Below are 20,218 nucleotides of genomic sequence, written 5' to 3' on the forward strand. Positions count from 1 at the left end.
CTTCCCTTCGAGATTACTTGAACCCCTTACCTATAATCTAATGGTTTCATAGATTATTTTCTTAATTAATTGGTTTCGTAATTATCCTAAAATTTAGGCGGAGACTCCTTAAAATAATAAATTTTCTTTAGATTCCTTTTTAAACTATTAAATTGATTTTATTTTTTACAAGTCTCACGACATTGCACCTTACTTGCAAAAATAAGGATGTAACAGATTGATGACTCTGCATGGGACATAAAGTTCTAACCATTATGGGTTATTTTTTTCAAATTGTGAGATTTTGCTTTTATTTTGTCGTACATTATATCTTGTATATTTTGTCGATTATTTGAATATTGTATTTATTATTTATTCATTATTTGTTTAATTATATGTATACTGTCATTTACAATAATGGCATATTCCGTCAATCGACTCTGATTTTTGGTATTTGAAAGAACAGTTTTGCAAACCAGCCACTAATCTTTCTTATACATAATTCGTTTTGGAATGCATGACAATTTATAGGTTGCAACCAATGGTTGTCATAAGTTTCAACCCGAGTTGTCTGCTTAGGTTACCAGTCTTTCAAAAGTCACCCTTGATGATTTGTAAAAATAACTGTTTAGTCAAAAGTTGTGGCTGTTTGTCAAAAGTTGTGGTTGTTTGTCTAAAGTTTCTGTTGCGTAGTCAAAAATTGTGGCTGCTTAGTCAAAACGTTTTGTTGCTTAGTCAAACTTTATGGCTGCTTAGTCAAAAATTGTGGTTGCTTAGTCAAATATTGTGGTCATTTAGTGAAAAATTGTGGCCGTTTAGTCAAAAGTTGTGGCTGCTTAGTCAGAAATTATGACTATTTAGTCAAAAGTTATGGCTTCTTAGTTAAAAGTTGTAGTTGTCTTGTCAAAAATTATGGATACCTAGTCAATTGTTGGAACTACGTTTGACCATATTTCTACTTCAATGGGATACGTAGGCGCCATAATGGCTCGGTTATATTCCTCCTAAGTTTTTCATCTTTTTACAACGCAAACTGGGGCAGATTTTTTGAAAAGATCTCAATATTAATAATAAAATAAAATCACAAGAAGAAATTTGCTACAAGATTAAACATCAGAGTTTGTTGAAGCTGGAACAGAGGCAAAATTTTTTGAGGAAAACCCTCAAAAATTTAATCAAGGATGCACTTAGACACCAAACTTGCGAGACATCGCTTTGAGTTTGTCTATATCTTCATATTAATTTTTGTACATTATGTTATATGTAGTAGATATCTTTAATTTTCTTTATCTTACATTTTAATTGTTATTTTTTTAAAAAAAATTGGTCACGGGTTCAAGCCTTGGAAACAGCCTCTGGCAGAAATGCAAGGCAAGGCTGCGTACAATAGACCCTTGTGGTCAGGCCCTTCCCCGGACCCCGCGCATAGCGGGAGCTTTAGTGCACCGGGCTGCCCTTTAACATTTTTTTAAGTTGGGTTGTCCGCCCTTCAATGTGATTCGTTGGTTTCTCAATTCTATTATTTTATCTTTAAAAAGTATATTTGATTTTCAAAACACATAATATGTGTCATACCTGCGCGAAATACGCACACCTGATTCTCATCCAAATGAGATACATCAGCATCCCTTATAGGGTTCGGTATTCTTTAGTTAAAAAAACATTAAAAAACAAATAAATATATTTTCCATTGTTAAAATCATTTTTTGACTTAGTTAGTGCAAACACATTTAGATTGTACATATGAAAGAACAAACAATACAATGGAGAGGATTGACTTCATGGTAATCCATAGATTCTTTTGGTGCCTCTCATTCATATTTTGTTACTCGTGAATATATTCTCTTGCATGTATATGAGATAAGAAGAAAGCTAGATTCATTTTTTCATGTGCATTGTGCGGTGAGTTTTGAATTAATTCAATTGTATTGTATTGTTGATCTAGAACTTGGCCTGAATGTTATTGAGGCAAAATTTTGAGTAATGTTTGATTTGAAAAATGACTGTAGGCCTTCTATGACCCGTTTGTGCCTTTCAAAGTATACCAAATGACATTAATCCTTAGTATGTCCCACTTTGAGACTATACCTTATCTTTGGACAACCACATTTTATCCTATACCCTTTTTGAGTGATTATACGCACTATCTCTCTCTAGGCCTGACCTTTTTGAGCGCACTGAAGACATGATTTACAAAAGAAGATTCAAAGTTTAAAGTTGTCGAAGAAAAATTGAAAACTCCTTCAAAGTTTAGGATGCAAGATGACTTCAAAATAAAAGAAGGTTGAAGATTTCCAACAAGTTCAAGCAAGCAAAATTGCAAGAAAAGAAGAAGAACGCACCAAACAAATAGGAGAAACTTCAAAAGATGATGAAAAAAAAACTCAGAAAAGTTAAGCTTCAAAAGAAGTCCAAAAGTACACAAGAAAGAGACACCAATGATGATCAAACACTAAATGCATAATAAATATTGAAAGCACAAATTTAGTGTAATGCTCAAGAAGGAATTAAGTCACTTTTATCCCAAATGACTATCCTACCCTTCCCTAAACCTACATTACAAGATGATAACAAGTCCTATATGATTTCATTTCAAATATTCTCACCTTAGTGGAGATTTACATAAAGGTCAAGCCTATGGTATCACAAATTGCATTTATTGAACATTCTTTTGAGTGTGAGTGTGCTTCACAAAATATCTTCAAATAAAAGCACTTTAAATATATAGATATTAAGACTTTCTTTGTAGTGAGGGCACTTGAATCATGATGTTAGGTTTAGTTCAAAGTCTTATTGGAAGCACGATGAACAAATCTTGTTGTCACTTAAGTAAATTTGAGGTACCACTTGAAGCCATACGAATTACCTCAAAGTCAATCTCGGTTGAATGAGAAAACATTGGTGAGAAATTTCTATGCAATACTATTGTTGGTGCTAATTATAGTTAAAATATATTTCCATGTTTGAGAAAAATAAAAATGAGTTGATACCCGCCTTTTAATACTTTTCAAAGAAATTTTCTTTGACCATGCACTATTTTATTGCATTTTTGGGTCGTCATACCCTTTAACATTACACCTTTTTAGAGTTGATATGTTATTTCATACAAAATAATTCTTTTTAAAATTGGTTTGTCATTCCATTCAAAATGATACTCTTTTTATTGGTTTGTCATGCCGCTCAATATGACACTTTTTGATTTGTTATCTCTTGTAAATTGATATTTTTTGAAAGATTCTGGATGTTATTTTGTTTAAAGTAAGACATTGGATCATTACCTTATTGATTGTTCATATAAGTCCACGTTCGCATAATTTATATTATCGTTGCTACTAACATTGATATTGTAGATTTTGTTATACAATATTCATACCAAATTCAGATCAGGTCTTCCGCCTTTCAAAGAGATGTTGGGTTGTCACATCTCATAGAGTGATATATAAAGTTTAAATTGGTTGTCCACCTTTCAAAGAGACTTTGGGTTGTCACATTATTTCAAATGACATATCCACTTTAAATTTTGTTGTCTGCCTCCAAAGAGACATTTGGTTGTGATATCCCTTCAAGTGACATATCAAGTTTAAATCAGGTTGTCCGCCTATCAAAGAGAAGTTGGGTTGTCACCTCCCTAAAAAGTGATATTTCAAGTTCAAATTGGGTCGTTCTTCTTTTGAGGGACACGTTGGGACGCCACCTTCCTAAAAAGTTACATTTCAAGTTCAAATTGGGCTGTCCGCCTTTCAAATGACAAATTGGGATGTCACCTCCCTAAAAAGTGACATGTTTGGACGTCACCTCCATAAAAAGTGACACATTGGAATGTCACCTCACTAAAAAGTGACACATTGGGACATCACCTCCCTAAAAAGTGACCTTTCAAATTCAAATTGGGTCTTTCACCTTTCGAAGAGACAGTTTGGATTGTCGCATCCCTTCAAATGACATTTTAAATTAAAATTGGGTAGTCCGTCTTTTAAGGGACACATTAGGTTGTCACATCCCTTTAAGTGACATTTCAAGTTCAAATTGGATCGTCCGCCATTTGAGGGAGACATTGGGTTGTCGCATCTCTTCAAGTGACATTTTACGTTCAAATTAGATCATCCGCCTTTCAAAGGTACAAAAGGTTTCACTTGGTATTTTTAAAGTAGCATCAAATATATGTGCATGTTTTCAGTCTTGCAGCAATTTTTTCCCTTTTGTGTATATTTTCAGCCTCGTTGACAAACGTAGAGTATTTTTCAGAAGCTCTACTAATGCCTCTTATCATTTTGTTCAAAGTTTATCAAATAAAAATTGGATTTGTCAACTTCTTTAGTCCACGATTTCTTTCATCAATCCTATACAAACAAAGGGGCAAGTTGCTGATACAAAATTTTTGTTTGGTATTTTTAAAATTCATACTTTTAAGTATTTTTTTTGTTAAATAGTTTAAAATGCATTATTATAATTTTAACTCAATTTTATCGATAATTATCCTTATTTCTAAACAAAAAGGAATTAGGATTTTTATCAGTTTATTTTATTTAATTTCAATTGTACGAATTTTTTATCACAGTTCATTAATTTACGTTTTTACATGTTATTTGTTCATATTTATTTTAGTATTTTTCACACAATATAGGAATAAATTCAAATACAGATAAATATTAAATTTTCCCAAAAGTTTACCTATCCCACTAATCAGACAAAAATTTCCACATAATTTTACCTACCCCAATAATCACACAAAAGGCAAGGTAGCACCTGGATCAAGTAATGCATAAATATCACGAGAAAGGACTTGAATCATACCAGTGATAACATTTGGCAAGTTATATTGGTCATAGACACAATCCATAGCATACACATGGTTTAAACCTCCATCTTCTCCTGAAGTAGACCCTCTCTAAAAAACTTTGTTTGGTTGTGCTATCGAATAAGATTGGACTCAATTTACCCAATTTCCCTGCTATCTAACGAGCATTCTCTCATGAAATGGCCTGTCTGGCCACTTGTAACAACCATTAGTACCATAATGACACTCTCCCAAATATAGTCTACAACACTAACCAAAAGGCGGCCCATGAGAAGAACTCTAGACCATACTACCTTGACACTGAGAGCCTTGATATCTGAAATTCTAGTTTCTTGGAGACCTCTGGTCATTCCGATTATTAGCTACAGGTGCACTCACAGAAAGCGGTGCATAACCAGAAGACCTTTTTTGAAAGAAGGAATGGTTTCCATTACCACTTTTTGGACGGTTTCCCTTACTACATGTGGATTTGTCCTTCTTGCTTTCGTGCTCCTCTCTATCTGTCATGACCCAAGTAAGGCCCTAGGTGTGACAGGACGATTAGAATGTCGAACGACCCCAACCAAGCTTCTTAACATATTATTCATAAGTATATATAAGGTAATTCAAGCATTAACGCTAAAACATAGATGTGAAAGCAAAATCTCAATAGGAATGTCTCAATAAAGGAGAAAACAACATCACAGGATGCGACAACATAGACTCTATGAACATCTACATACCTCTGCTAGTCTAGATGGGGTCATAAGATAAGATCCTATCTCATCCATGACAACATGCAAAAGTCATAAGAATAATGAAAGATAAAGGTCTTGTCCTCGAAGCACTAGAACTCACCAACTATAAGACAGTAAAACTAAAATTTAGCCATGAATGGGAGGTGCGGAACGATTGTTTGACCCTATATTATTATATAATATAGACAAAAGTATGCATTCGTACATAGAATACACTAAGTATGCATGAACAATGAAAATAGGACATAATCAATATGAATATGGGATATATGACCAATATCTTAAAACATGAGTAAAACGTTAAAAATAATTAAACATCATAATCATGTGGTCAATTTATCAAAACATCATCATGAGGATGCATACCTTTTAATATAACTTGGTGCGGGATAGGACCTTTAACCAACATGTAATACCATGTAAGCTATAACATGGAATATGATATAACTCCTACATTGAGAAGAGAGACGTTACTTTTCCACGGTAGACTCCGTGAGAACATCATACATCATAAGCTATATGTGGATCCACTAGCTAGGACATATTGGCATAAGAAACCTTCATGAGCAATGTAGTTAGGGACTAAAGCTTTCTACTAGGATTCCCTTAGGTAACTACTTGGCTACTAAACCAAACCCCACCTTAAATTCCTCTCGATGCTTAGTCATTATCCCAATGGAAAATCATAAATCATAGTCATTAGCATCATAAGGAAAGACAAAAATAGATATCAATCCTTATAATAAAATAACTATGTGAGTAGCTCATTAACATGATCGATTCATAGGAATCCATGAGTTGGTGAGAAAAACTTTCATTTCTTTAACATGAGTTTGTGAAGAATACCCATCACAACCTTAATACTTTGGTTCAAACATCATTGATTTCATGGTTCATCATCATTCATTACTTTCACGAGTCATTCTTAAGCCTTGATAATCATTCATAGAAATTCCTTTGTACATCATGAACATAAATCCTTGAAATCATATTTGATAATAGTATATAGCAAGGGTCAGTGAAAATCAACATGAAATCATGCAATGTAATGTGAATTGTGCATAATTAGATCAATAACAATCAAATATATCATAACTGAGAAGACCCAATGCAATTCCATGAAAACTAGGGCTAAGAAGAAAAATTGATAAAGAGAATTTAGAGAAAACCTTGGGTATACATGGATGAAAGGATCGATCGATAAATTCCCGTATAACTTAGACTTGAATTGGAGAGTTGAGGTTGAAACCCTTGGAATTTTCTTGGAGGAAGTAGATGGACCTTGGGAGAGAACATTAGAGAGAGACTTTTGTGATTTGGGTGTTAGGGTGAGACTGAGAGGGTTAGAAGGGTTTATGGTAGTTAATAGAATAGAATTTAACTCAAAAATCATCCAAATACATCAATGAGATAATAGGGAAAAGACAAAAACACCCTGTTTAAATAACTGAACAGGCCCCCTGGATGGAGGGTCACCACGACATGTGAAGCTCACCACGTGTCATGGTGAGGGACGTGGACCTAAGGGGGAACTGGACCTGGGTGGGTTGACTTCCACGGAAGACACCATGGTCCGTGAAGTCTACCATGGTCCATGGAGTCTATCTTGATTGTATTCCCACTTTAGAGGTCTTGGGGGGTTAAGTTTAGGTCTACCTTCACATCCCGTGATATGCACCATGGCTGTAGAGACCTCCTAAACCCTTCCCCTTTATTCTCTTGTTTCTTGTCACTTACATGGGTCCCTTCCATGGGTTGTGAAGCTGCGTAAAGCTCGTGAAGGGTCTCGTCATCATCATCTAGTGCAACTTTCCATTTTCTGACATTCCAACTTCTAAGGTCTTATTATATCTCCCCTTTAGGAACATGCGTCCTCGAATAGATCTTAAACTAGCATGAATGGATTCATAAAGAGACATAGAACCCCAACATGAATGCAGAACATATCGAAAATGCATAAAAACATTGAATACTTAATTCCAAGCTAAAACATCAAATTAAAACTTGTTTCATGAACATGAATGGATATGAAAATACTAGAATTACTGAAACACATGGATTTGATGGAGTTGATCATGAAGGAACTCAACACCTCAACTAGGAACTGAAGGAAAGACATAAGGATATCGTGACTTCATATTAGCTTCACCTTTCCATGTAGCATGTTCAACCTCTTGGTTCCTCCATAATACTATAACAGAAGATGATTACTTGTTCCTCAAACTTCAAAATTGCCAGTCTAGAATCTCAACCAGAACCTCCTCATATGATAGACTCTCTTTCACACCAACATTGTTCAAAGGCATAATAGAGCTAAGATCACCAACAAACTTCCTCAACAAATAAACATAGAACATCGGATGCACCAATCCCAACTCAAAAGACAAATTCAACTCATAGGACACCTTGCCAATCCACCTCAAAATTTGATATTGACCCACATAGCGGGTACTAAGCTTTCCTTTCTCTCCAAAACACATCACACCCTTTATGGGGGAAATTTTAAAGTAAACCTAATCATTTACCTCAAATTCAAATTCCCTTCTCTTAACATCTGAATAGGACTTTTGTCAATTCTGGAAAGTCTTCAATATTCCTCTAATGAGTCTAACCTTCTCCATAGCCTCATGCACCAACCTAGGCCCAGTCAAGACCACCTCACCCACTTCAAACCAACTAATGGGAGATATACACCTCCTACCAAATAAGGCCTCAAATGGAACTATTTGAGTGTTAGAATGCTAGGTATTATTATAAGTAAGCTCAATTAATGGAAAATGATCATCCCAATTACCCTTGAAATTAATGATACAAGCTCTAAATATGTCATCTAAGGTCTGAATAGTATTTTTGGATTGGCCATCTGAGGGTGAAAAGTTGTGCTAAGCTTAACTTGAGTACCAATACCCTTTTAGAAAGTCCTCTAAAATAGGGATGTGAACTGAGTACCTCGATCTAAAATTATTGACAATGAAACATCATGAAGATTAACCAACTCTCAAATATACAATCTATCATAGTCCTCAGCTGAATAAGAAGTTTTAACCGGAAGAAAATACGTCGACTTAGTCATTCTGTCAACAACCACCCAAATAGAATCATATTACCTACGGGTACAAGGCAAACCTATAATGAAGTCCATATTTAAGGCTTCCTACTTCCAAGTAGGAATCTCAATATCTTGAGTTAAACATCCCAATTCTTTATGCTCAAACTTAACTTGTTGACAATTAGGATATTTTGCCACAAATCTTGCAATATCCCTCATCATGCCATTCCATCAATACACTTCCCTCAAATATCTATACATCTTTATGGAACCCAAATGAATAGAATACCATGAACTATGATCCTCGGTCAATATCATTTCCCTCAACCCATTAACATCAGAAACATATAATCGACCTTGATATCTCAATACACCATGTCCGCCATGGGAGAATGCCTCAATGGCTTTTTTGGAAACCACATTTTTTAACTCAACTAATTTAGGATCACTATATTGCTTTACCTTTTCTATGACAAGAGATGATTTAGAACTATTTTGAAGAACACCACCACCATCCTTTGAATCAACAAAGAGAACACCCAAATGAGTGAGTCTATGAACATCACAGACTAACTCTTTCTTTGCATCCTCAACATGGGCAATACTATTCATGAAAAATATACTAAGAATATCGGCAACCTCATTTGCTTTACCCAAATGGTACAACACACTCATGTCATAGTCCTTCAATAACTCAAGACATCTAATTTGTCGAAGGTTCAAATTCTTTTGGTTGAACACATATTTCAAAAATCTTATGGTCGGTGAATACATGAACATGAACACAATATAAATAGTGCCTCAAAATCTTTAAAGCAAACACAATCGCCGCTAACTCAAAGTCATGAGTCGGATAACTCCTTTTATGCACCTTGAGTTCCCTAGAATCATAGTCTATCACCTTACCATTTTGCATCAAAACACAACCAATACCAACACTTGAAGAAGCACAATAAACAAAAAAAACATCAGACCCTTCTAGTAAGTTCAACACTGGAGTGGAAGTAAGCCTATCTTTCAATTCTTGGAAACTTTTCTCACATGCTTCGGACCATTGAAATTTCACCTTCTTTTGAGTCAACTTAGTCAAGGGCAGTGCAATGGAAGAGAATCCTTCAACAAACCATCTATAATAACTAGCTAAGCCAAAAACACTCCGAATATCAAAAGTAGAAAAAGGTCTAGACCAATTCTTAACCCCTTTGGTTTTTTTAGGATTCACTATAATACCTTTACTGGAGACAATATGAGAAAGGAAAGCTATTGACCTCAACCAAAACTCACACTTTCTAAACTCAAAGAATAACTGAAGGTACTTGAGGATTTGCAACATAATCCTCAAATAATTAGCATGCTCTTCTTCAGCCCGAGAATAGACTAAAATTTCATTAATGAACAAAATAATGAGCATAGCCAAATATTTCTTGAACACCCTATTCATCAAATCCATAAAAGCTGCATGGGCATTTGTTAGTCCAAAAGACATAACCATGAATTCAAAGTGACCATACCAAGTTCTAAAAGCCATTTTTGGAAAATCACATTGTCTCACTCGGAGTTGATGATAACCCAATCGAAGATCCATCTTTTTAAACTACCTTGCTCTTTAAAATTGATCGAATAAATAATCAATGGTAGATATTCAATACACATTTGGAGAGAGACATCCTTCTTTCTGACAAAGAGAACCGAAGCACCCCATCAAGAGATACTAGGTCTTGTCAAACCCTTCTCTAAAAAATCCTTCAATGGATCCTTTAACTCTTTCAGTTACACCGGAACCATTCGGTAAGGAGGAGTAAAGATAGGTTACGTATCAGAGAGAAGATCAATACTAAAATCTATTTCCCTCTAGGGAGGATATTTGAGATATCATTGGGGAAACCTTTCAAAAACTCATTAACAAGAGAAACTAGCACAAGACTAGGAGCTTCGAAATTTATATCCCTAACTCGGACTAAATGATATATGGAACCCTTGGAAATTATTTTCTGAGTTAAGTCACAAGATAAACTTACCTTTAATCCCGAAATTGCTACCTTTCCATTCTAGGACTGGTTCATTAAGAGACTGATAAGTAACCACATTGGTTCTACAACATATAGAAGCATAACATGCAAGAAGACAATTTATACCAAGAATAATATTAAAATCGATCATATTAAACTCTACAATATCAACTGAGGTAATTTTATGAAAAATTGAAACTGGGCAATATCGATAGACTCTCTTTGTTATCCCCAAGCCTAAGACCTAGAAGTGACACAACAAATGAGACACCTGGAGGTATCTCACCCAAGCCTCTTATCATTCATTTAGCTTTTCATAGGTCCTGACATTCAATACAAGCGGAATAAAAGGGAGAGGGACTAAGGGACAACATTATAGAATAAGAGCCAACACCAATCTTAGATCATTATACATTTATGTACAAACATACCTCTAGTAATAGACTTGGCTGGGGATAAGACATCTCCCTAGCTCACCCTCAAAATAAATGTCAAAAATAGCAAAAAGGCAACCAAACCTCAATACATATTATAAGCTAGAAAAGGCGGAGATATTATTCCTGAAACATGGGAATTCACCAACAATAGTAGCCTTCATCGAATCTAACTAGCCACGTAGAGGTGAGTGTGGAGAAATGCCGGTCCTAACATGGTGATATATGTAGGAAAAAAATATGCGTTAGTACTTTGAATATACTAAGTATGTGAGCAATGCATTGTGTTGAAAATAATTAAGACATTTATGAGTAAAGTATGTAAATGAGTGCATGCATGAATAATCAAGTAATGAGCATTTGAAACAATCATTTGTGGGAAGATGACTACAACCAACATTCAAGACCATGCGAGCTAATAAATGGAATCCAACATAACCCCCTACATTGGCATGGGGAGACTACTTTCCGGGTAGAACTCTATCAATTTATTCATTTTATTAACATTTAGGACTATTTCTGGATCCACTAGTGTAAGTATACAAGGTCTCCTATATTGGAACATAGTTAATGAGACAAGGGGTTGCTAGTAGGATTCCCTTACCGAATCTTACCTCATGCCCCATTCGGTTCTAAGTCAATCTCATAGAATAGTTCATTTAACATAAGAACATAATCATTTACATAGCTTTATATCGTCAAAATATCATTCAGTTTAATAGCTCATTAAAATCTTTCATTTGATTTACACAAAATGAGAATTTGGCTTTGACAAGTGGAAAATATCATTTCATCATTTTTTTATTTCATAAGACCCTCTTTGATCATAGACATTGGGTTTCATAAGGATTCATTTTGGAGTCAAAGCTTCTAATTCAACTTTCAAATCACTGAAATCCACGATAGCATGTAGAGAGTAATGTAATGGATCAATTAAAACATCTTTAAAACAACCCACCAATACACTTTAAAACTCTTTTTCATGCCTTTATATAAGGAAATTTGATAAATCAACCATTTCATAAAATTAAGAGTCAATATAAGCCAATATAGGTAAATAAGCTTCAAATTGACAACAATCTATGCATTTGGAATCATGATATAAAAACCTATAAGATTTCACCATTTGAAATTGAACTATTAAGTTTAGAAGATACTTTGTCTACATGGGTGGAGGAAACCATTAATGATACCCACATACCTTGGGAAATAAATCCCAATGATACCTTGAAAATGGAGGCTTGAAGGTTTTTGAATGAAACCCTAGCTTTTCTTGTTGAAGAAGAGGACCTTTAGAGGAGCTTGAATGGTTAGGGTTTTGAGTCTTAGAGTTTGAAAAAGAGTAATGAGTTGGGAAAGGCTTAAAGTCTCTTAGAAAGGTTAGATTCAGTCCCCAAAATGACCTCATTTTGCTGATAAAAAATACGAAAACACCAAAATGTCCCTTTTAAAACTGTCTAGATTGGGGTCCACGTAGGACCCATCATGATCCATAATCATCACCATGGCCTGTGGTAAATGACTTTGAGGATAAATTGTAGGGTTTGTAGGGAAATTCTCAGTACTTTCTCCATAGAGACCTTAACGATCCGTGGAGGGCATCAAGGTCTGTGAATTGTGATCGTAATGCAGAACCTGAAGGAGTGACCACCTTGGAGCATACCACAGTCCTTAAAGAGCTCCACGGCCCGTGGTGGTCAATCATGGTCCCTGCCTTGGAAAGTTTTCTGAGGGGCTTAATGGAGAGGTCACCGCGGTACGTAGTGCTCACCACAGTCCATGGTCCTTTCTCTATAGGAATCAATTTCAGGATCACCACCATGGTGGCTTACCACGAGGTATGGTGCGGACCAAAACCCATGATGGCCTTCATGCTCATCACCTAGTGATAGTTTTCTGTATTTTTCCTTGGGATTTCACCCGTTACTATTCACTTTGGGCATTTGTAACTTTCAAAGTCTTACAATATCTCCCCCTTGGGAACATTCGTCCTTAAATGGAATCCAACTAGCATAGAATAGACATAGAATGAGGACTAGCAACCCAACATGAATACAATGATACTTTGAAGTGCATAGAACATGAGATTTTTAAAATTAGAATAAAACATGACTTTAAAATTCAAATTTATGAACATGCATTCATATGAAAAACATAGGAAAAATCTGAAACATATGAGTCTTAACATTTCGAGCATAATAACTTAGTACCTTAGGCTTGAGTAGAATGTAAGAGATGAGGGTATCATTTCATCATATCCTCTTCCTCTTTCTATGTCGCACTTTCAACTTGTTGATTCCTCCAAAGAATTTTAATAGATGCAACTTCTTTGTTCCTCAATCTCTTAACTTGCAAGTCCAAAATTTCAACCGTAACCTCTTCATCGGTCAAGTTTTCTTCAATATCATTATTTCCAAAGGCATAATCGAACTAGGATCACCCACATATTTCCTCAACATAGACACATGGAATACTGGATGAACCTTGGGCATCTCCAATGGTAACTCCAACTCATAATCAACCTTACAAACACGTCTCAAGATTCTATAAGGCCCTACAAACCTAAGGCTCAATTTCATGAGTGAAACCTTCAAGTATGCCCAATCATCCACATTAAACTCAAGATCCCTTCTTCTAGTATCAAAATAGAACTTTTGATGACTTTGATCCATCTTCAACGTTTCTCTAATGACTCTCACCTTCGCCAAAACATTAAGCACCAAATTAGGACCCAAAAACGTCAGCTCACCCACTTCGAACCAACCAATGGGAGTCTTACATCATCTCCCAAACAAAGCCTCAAATAGCTCCATCTTGATACTTGAGTGTAGCTATTATTGTAGGTAAACTCAATAAGTAGTAGATGGTCATCCCCACTTCCTTTGAACTCCAACACACAAGCCCTTAACATATCCTTTAGTGTTTGAATTGTCCGTTTGGCTTGCCCATCAGTTGGAGGATTAATTATGGTACTTAGCTTCACTTTAGTATCAAAATCCCTGTGAAACAATTTCCAAAAATAAAAAGTGAATTGGGTACCACAATCCGAAATAATTGATAAAGGCACACCATGCAGCCTTACCAATTCCCGAATATATAACTTAGCATAATACTCAGCACGTAATTTGGGACTTTAGGTTACTACTTGGATTCCCTTGGGTAACTAACTACATTATCAGACCAAACCCCACCTAGAATCTCTCTCGTTGCTTAGTCGGTATCCTAATAGAAACTCATAAACATGACCATAACATAATATGGGAAAGATAGTAACTGCCTATCAATTCATCTTTAAAACATACTAGGAATAGCTCATTAACTTAGTGATTCATATGAATTCATAACTTCGGTGACAATTGTCTTTATCACCATTTGTAAACATCTTTGATCTTAACTTTGATCATTATCATAACTTCAACTTTAAAATCATAAATCTCAACTTTAACTCATAGAAACTTTCATTGAAAATCATTTGACTCATTATCAACTCATAAAATCATCTCTTACTCATAATCTTAGCTTGAAAGTAACTTTATGCATGGGCATCTATAATTCAAATTGAAATCATGAAATTCGTATGAGAACATGCACATATTTATCATTGATAGCATCTAAAATTGAAATTAAATCATCCCACTGCAATCCGTCAAAACTAGGGTTCATAATCAATTGAAAATTTATTGAAAACTTGAGAAATCCTTGGAACTTCATCGGTGAAAAGAGCCCATAAATCAATATCCACATACCTTTATTGAATTCACTAAGAAATGTGGAAGAAACTTGAAGAAATCTAGAAATCCTACCTTGAATTTGGAGAGAAAACTTGAGAGACTTTGTTCTTGCCTTAAACCAATTTTGGGAGAATGAAATTGAATAGGATGGGAATTTGAAGAATTGAATATTTATAGAGTCTGAACTTGTCCATAAAAGTGTCTAGGTTCATTCACTAAACTTTGGAAAAGACACAATTATCCTTCATTAAATCTAGAAATTTGGCCTAATGGATCCCTTTTTATGGGTCATCTCAATAATGATGAGTCGTCTAAATGACTCGTCTTGCAGGTCTGAGAAAAAGGCCTAAAATTGAGTCTCTAAAGTGTTGTAACGACTCCTGTTTACACCTTGTCATCATGAAAATGAGCCGTTCTTTGGGCTCGTCTTGCAGGTTTGAAAAACCTGCAAAATCTAGGGTCCCTAAAATTTTGTAATGGCTGGTTTGTACATCCCATAAATTCTTCTATGACCCGTCCTATCAAGTCGTAACCTTGGCCTTAGGGAAACTTTGAATAAGGCTTCTGATCTCTTGTTGATGAGTGATTTCTATGGCCCATCAACAGGATGAAAACTCATCCTGTTGAGTCATCGAGCCTATCCTTTTGAGTCATAAAGTGACTCGCATACTTGGGTTAGTTCAACATTTTTAGACTTTTCTCCTTGGTTCCAACTTTTTGACTTTCAGAGTCTTACAATCTCTCACCCTTGGAAATATTCGTCCTTGAATGAGACTAACTTATCATAAAAAGGACATGGAAAGAGGACTAGCAACCCAATATGTAATAACCTTCTAGGTCATTTTCCTAATACTGCTTCTATTTCATTGTTTAGAGCATTCCTATAGCAACCCAGGTTAGTTATGACCTGCTGGCGCCGGTAGCACGGCCGCCTGGTCGTTTGTTTGAGTTTTAGACTCTTTTCCCAATTTTGGAGCTTTTATAACTTGAAAAGTTGACTTTGGTCATAACATTAGGAAAATGACCTCAAAACGGAATTTTGATGGTTCCATTAGCTTTAGAATGGCCAAATTAGCCTAGGATCATGGTCATTATAAGTTTCGAGGCACTCTATACGAGTTTGGGGCCATTTGGCTCTTTTAACTTTGAAGGTTAGCCTATGGTTGACTTTGTCAGCATTCTTAGAAAATGCACTCGGAGGGTAATTTTGACAAAGATGTTAGCTTTAGAAAATCAAATTTAGTCTAGAAAGACCTTTTTTTGGTTCTCGATACTTTCGGGTTTATTTTGACCCCTCGATAGATTTCTGTATTCGGAGGTAGGACCCACAGTTGATTTTAATGATCTCTGATGGGAAATGCGACTGCACCATTGAGTTTGTAATATCATTTCCAATCAGATTCCATATACGGTTTGTGTTTCGCCGACTCCAGATAGGTCCAGAGCGTCGGAACCAAGGATTTTGTAATTGCTAAAATTTGGTAGTGCCTTGGTGCATCCTCGCCTCTATTAAAGCAACCAATTTCAATATTTATTTGAAAATTAGCTTCACTTCATACCTCGACTTATCCTTCATTTCAAACTCAAATTTGACGGTCTAAAGGTCTAAATTCATAAGAATTTCATAGGGAATCTAGTGATGAGCTCAAAAACACGAGGAGAAGATTTGTGTGAGTTAAGAAATCAAATTTAGCTACTGCTCTGGTGATTTTTGGAGTTGTATTTTGTTAAAATTGTGGAGGTTGTAACTTGATCAATTTAAACTTGATTTGAGTGATTTTTGAGGCTAGATTGTGCAGTTTTTCGCAAGGATCGTTATAATATTATTTGTTTGGGTTGGTTGGGTCTCGATTTTTTGGAATTAGATGATCAATAAGCTGCCATTTTGACCTTTTATTAGAATTTTGCGAATTATGGTTGCATGCTCTTCCCATATATTTTCCACCTCGAATTCTGTTATATTGTTGATTTGTAAGAATGGGTGACGTTTAAAACCTATTTTCGGGGTCAAATACAAAATTTCAGAAGTGGGTCCCATAGTTTCCATTTTACACTTCAAAATTGGTCCATCTTTGAAAAAAATTAAATTAGTGTCTAAACTTCTATAACGAAGTTGTGATTTTATTTTTAGTAGTGTGGCAATGTTTCGAGGCCATTCGAAAGTGAAAGGCCCCAACACAGTGATTTGGAGCTCGCGTGTTTGGTCTACAGGTAGGCTACGACTTTCCTTCCTTTAGATTAAGCTAGAAAGTTTGAAATTATGTTGAGATTGATAGAATTTGGGTTGAGTAGCTTATCTATATATCTTAGGTGTTAGACATCATATTTAGACTTTTTATCGGGATTTTTGGATATCTGGAAGCATACGTATCTTGTCTTTATTTCTCGGTATTGTTAGGAGAGTTGAATGAACATGTTTTGATATTTTGGAGTATGTTGTCCTTGATATAGGTTGTAAACCTACTTTAGTCGCCCCGACGTTGCTCCGACAGAGTTAGATCCTTATTTTATGGTGTAACGGGTTAGTGCCTGGTAGTTAGCATTCGCTAGGATACCCTTGTTCTTAATAACACCCTCATCCATAACTTGGTATAATCATGACTTCGTGAAGTATCGAAAATACTATATTTCTTGACCATTTGGCTTTGGCTAGAGTTCAAGTTTTGGAGTCATATCATCTGCGAGCTTCTGGGTACCTAGTCTCGGCCTCCGTTCTAAATTATCAAGGACCATCAGGGTCCCCTACCCCAACCTCTGCCGGCTTGATAGTATGATGAGCATCCAGTTACGTAGTCTTTTCTTGAACCATATCGATGTGTTACGGCAAGCATCCGAGTACCCAATCGTAGCCTAGACCACACCGATATATTATGGCAAGCATCTGGGTACCCAGCCCCAGCCTTGGCCATGTTGGAACCCCTTGTTCTTTGACGTTTGGAGTTTCTGGGTTCGGAAATGATACAATTCGTCATTTCCTAATATTGTAGATTATTGGTTCCCAGCCTTGGTAGTTATAGCTATTTTGTGTATTCTATGGGCTTATAGGGGTTCATCAAGATTTTTATTTAACTTGCGCATGAGTGTCCCTACTGGGATTATAGGGGAAAGTTGGGTATAGTTAGGTGTAGTTCTCATAGGCAGTACTCTTTTCACTTTAGATGCTTATGTTATTTCCTATTTATGCTTATTCCTTTTTTTATATTGCTTTTACCTTTTGTACTCAGTCAGCCTATGATGCCTATTAGGTACCCTATTTTCCTGAACCATATCGATGTGTTACGGCGAGCATCCGAGTACCCAGTCCTAGCCTAGACCACACCGATATATTATGGCAAGCATCTGGGTACCCAGCCCCAGCCTTGGCCATGTTAGAACCCCTTATTCTTTGACATTTGGAGTTTCTGGGTTCGGAAATGATACAGTTCGTCATTTCCTAATATTGTAGATTCTTGGTTCCCAACCTTGGTAGTTGTAGCTATTTTGTGTATTCTATGGGCTTATAGGGGTTTATCAAGATTTTTATTTAACTTGCGCATGAGTGTCCCTACTGGGATTATAGGGGACAGTTGGGTATAGTTAGGTGTAGTTCTCATAGGCAGTACTTTTTTCACTTTAGATGCTTATGTTAATTCCTATTTATGCTTATTCCTTTTTTTAATATTATTTTTACCTTTTCTACTCAGTCAGCCTATGATGCCTATTAGGTACCCTATTTTCTTGGTACTTATACTACACTTTGCATCTACTTACGTGATGCAGGACATATTACCAGCTACCACCGTCGATAGATCAAGCGTGTTATGGACCAACTTCAAGATTAGTTTACTCGGTTGGAGCTAGACCATATGATGATTGCGAGTACGAGGCTAGATTTCATCAGTTATCCTGATATGCCACTATGATTCTATCCACTGAAGAGGAAAGGGTACGGTGTTTTGTAAGTAGATTAAGACCTTACCTGAGGTTGGGGACCAAGCAATTAGTTACCACAGGTTGCTCTTTTTTGGATATTGTGTATCATGCCTGCGGGATCAATACTATTCATTGCCAGGCCTAACGGTGTAGTGATAAGAGGCCCTGACATCATAGCAGCTATAGTAGTTTCCAGTCTAGGGGCCATGACAGTTATGACAGGCCCTGCCAGGGGTTCGAGAAGAAAGGTATCAGCAGGGTCAGTCCAGTCGGTCGGTTGAGGCCGCCCTGCCAGCATTTGAGGGTAGTGAGCCGTGTTTGGGTAGTTCCACCACAGGCAAAGCTAGAGGGGATCAGGTCCTCTTTCTTCCTACCATAGATAAGTTATTATGGGCCGCTCCACCAGGAGGCATAAATCAGGATCAGGGCCGCGATGATAGCCAGTAGGGTACTTAGAGAGGTCCTCAGGGATGCAGATCAGGTGGCAGGCAGATGGTTGTGGGGCAGGCCTACATGGCCATTTCTATGCTACTCCAGTAAGGGTAGAGGTTGAGGCATCAGGTGATGCTATCACAGGTACTATCCTTATTTGTCAGTAGATTGCTTTAGCTTTATTTGATATAGGTTCCACGTATTCCTATGTGTCTATATATGTTGCATCTCATCTAGTTATTGCTTATCCATGACATGAGGTATTGTTGCATGTTTCGACCTCAGTAGAGGATTCCTTAGTAGTGGATCAAGTTTGTTAATCTTGTGTGGTGACTATTTAGGGCAATGAGACTCGGGAAAATCTTATTTTATTGGATATTCTAGACTTTGATGTTATTCTAGGCATGGATTGGTTATTCCCTCATTTTGAACTTTTAGACTATTCTGCCAAGACCATTACGTTAGCCATGCCTGGCATGCCTCCGATCTTATGGGAAGGCACTTATAGTCGCCCCCCAACTAGGATTATATCCTTTATGTGGGCTCGACGGCTAGTTACGTCCAGGTTCTTAGCGTACTTAGTATATGTCCATAATGTTTCCAAGAGGCCTCTACATTTGATATAGTCCCTATTGTTAGGGAGTTTACTGATGTCTTCCCTACTGACCTACCCAGAGGGAGATATTCACTTTGTAATAGATTTGGAATCGGTTAGTAAGCCTATTTCTATACAACCATACCATTTGGCCCCCGTAGAGCTCAAGGAGCTCAGTATGTAGCTTGAGGATCTTGTAGGTAAGGGCTTTATTCATAATACTATTTTGCCGTGGGGTGCACCCATCTTATTTAGTAGGAAGAAGGATGAGACTATATAGAGGTGAAGGTGAAAAACTGTTACCCCATGCCTCGTATCAAAGATTTGTTCAACCAGGTTTAGGGTGTGGTCATGTTTTCTAATATTGACTTGAGGTTTGGCTACCATTATTTGTGGATTAGAGTAGCCAACATTCCTAAGATTGTTTTTCAGACTCGTTATGGCCACTATGAGTTCCTTGTGATGTCTTTGGGCTTACTAATGCCTCTGTAACTTTTATGGACCTTATTAATCAAGTACTCAGGCCCTATATTGACTCCTTC

This window comes from Solanum dulcamara, chromosome 1 (assembly GCF_947179165.1).
Source record: "Solanum dulcamara chromosome 1, daSolDulc1.2, whole genome shotgun sequence".
Lineage (NCBI taxonomy): Eukaryota > Viridiplantae > Streptophyta > Magnoliopsida > Solanales > Solanaceae > Solanum > Solanum dulcamara.